General features: G+C 39.9%; 1 protein-coding gene across 2 annotated transcripts in view; it reads left to right on the plus strand.

Annotated features, from left to right (window-relative positions):
* LOC125030740 (serine/arginine repetitive matrix protein 2-like) overlaps nucleotides 1–2,500 on the plus strand; it is a 116,955-nt gene that overhangs the window by 52,786 nt on the left and 61,669 nt on the right. The window lies entirely within an intron of this gene.

Raw genomic sequence — 2,500 nt, forward strand, 5'->3', positions numbered from 1 at the left:
ATACAAGTGAAAATGGCCACAAAAACTTGACAACGATGCTAATAAAAATTTGCCAAAACCTGAAATCCCGCCCAAAGAAGTAATATAATGGTGACTAAGCAAAGGTGATAGAACCCACAATAACACAGCGACACACAGGAACAAGTTGCCGACGATGACCACAACGAAAGGCCAAAGGTGAAGGTAAATGAAACGAGAGAGGAGAGGAGAAGAGCCACAAGAGGTGAGGGCAGGGAAAGGTCGAGAAAAAGGAGAGGCAGGGTTAGGGCAGCGTGAAGCAGGGCAACCCAGAGTAGGTTAGGGCTTCAGGGCAAGCGGCCGGTCGCTGGCCTTGTGCAGCTGCGAATTCGGGAAGGGGATTGATCACTTCTTGTACTCTGCCTTGTAATCATTCTTCTTCGTTTGCTTCTTCGTTTAACTAGATACTTTCTTCTATTCTCTTTCATTTAAAAATTCTTCCTATTTTTATTTTATTTTTTCTCTCTCTCTCTCTTCTGGTCACTCATTCTTCTGCTTACTCAGTTATAAGTCGTTATCTGTACTTGTTTTCTATTTTCAAATCATTTTTTTCTTATAATAAGATCTCTGTATGAGCAAATTGTCTGCGAAATGCATAATCACTCTTGATATTTTCTTATCTTCTCTTATGACTTAAAACTTTTATTATTTTCCTTTGACTTAAATCTTTTATTATTTTCCTTTGACTCATTACCTGTTATCATTATTCCGTTCTCTCACATCAGCCCCATTTTCTTCTTCGTCTTTTGCTACCCAAGAAGTTCTTTGTTATCTACTTCTTTACTTCCCTTCTTATAACTGATTATCTTTACGTAACCATTCTTTCATATCTTCTATTTTAGTTTAATATTTTTCTCCTTTTACATTACTGATGACGTCACGAGCGCCTTGTGACGTCGTGCGGTTTGCAGTGACACCAGGAAACCCTTCCAGAATTTTCCGGAAAATAACCGCAAAGTTCGGGTAAAAATCTGAAAGAAATATATAAAGATAGAATGCGTTCAATGCACTGAAGTGTGTGTAAGCCATTAGCGATGGGTGTTTTTTTTCTATTTTACTGACTGGTTTGCTTGCTTGCTTGACTGCTTGCCTTAGCGGTTTGCTGAATCGCTTGTTACTTCTTGTTATTATGCTTTATTCGTATAAGCACATTATCGAATGTATGGAGTTGGAATTTATAGATATCAGTACAAATGCACATGCATGCATATGTATATAGCCAGGCACTCTCTCTCTCTCTCTCTCTCTTTCTCTCTCTCTCTCTCTCTCTCTCTATTTCTCTCTCTCTCTTTCTTTCTCTCACTCTCTAACTCCTTCACACACACACACACACACACACACACACACACACACACACACACACACACACACACACACACACACACACACACACACACACTCACTTACCTCATATACACTTATCATACCGATCACTACATCAGATCGGACTTTCACCTCACGACTGGCCGGTGATCATAAGGCAGTCTGCGTCTTGCGTAGGTCAGAGTGTGACCTCAGGAGACAAGACGCCAGAATGTCCCACGGTAGGTCAGGGTATGTTTAGAATGTTTTTTGTTTTTTATAACACATAATAATATGTTATTTTACTTGCCGGTGTGTAATTAGAGGATGATATATAATGAACTTTCACTTATAGTATCATGTTGGAACTATGTATAATGTGCTATATGTTTTGATTTTCTTCTGAGTAAAGTAAATGCAACTATATACGATGGTATTTTGTGTGTATAGTTTACAACAGTGCTCATGGTGTTTTACAAGGCTGAAGTTGAGTCTTTATTTCTCATGTATAGAAACTCACAACAAGAGAGTTCATCACATCAGGTACATGTGATGAAATTCGCAATGTGCGTCTCCCTCTTGTTTTCTGGGAATTCCCCCTGAGAATCTTGGCATGATTATACACTATATGATATTTAACATAAAAAAAGGGGGAGTGCAATTCATCAGTCTCTCCCTCTTCCTCTCTCCGTCTCTCTCTCTCTCTCTCTCTCTCTCTCTCTCTCTCTCTCTCTCTCTCTCTCTCTCTCTCTCTCTCTCTCTCTCTCTCTCTCTCTCTCTCTCTCTCTTTCTCTCTCTCTCTCTCTCTCTTTCTCTCTCTCCCTCTAACGTTCCACCATAAGAAATAAATAATTATACCATGTATGCGTACATGCATATGCACAGTAAAAGTCCAACACAAAACATACAGCACCGCCGGCGTATAGCGTGGTCCTTAGGAAAGAACACAGCACGAGGAAAGGAAGTTCCTGTATTAAGGAAATTGCCTGTTGTGGGAAAATTGGGGACCTCGGAACGGTAAATGTGAGGAACTCCATGCCGTTTATTTACTTTCATATTTTTTGTTATTTCTATTTTTTACGTTTCTTATCTCTTTCTAATCTTGGTCTCTCTCTCGCTCTCTCTCTCTCTCCCTCTCTCTCTCCCTCTCTCTCTCTCTCTCTCTCTCTCTCTCTCTCTC

The sequence above is a fragment of the Penaeus chinensis genome, chromosome 11 (genome assembly GCF_019202785.1).
Source record: "Penaeus chinensis breed Huanghai No. 1 chromosome 11, ASM1920278v2, whole genome shotgun sequence".
Taxonomy (NCBI): domain Eukaryota; kingdom Metazoa; phylum Arthropoda; class Malacostraca; order Decapoda; family Penaeidae; genus Penaeus; species Penaeus chinensis.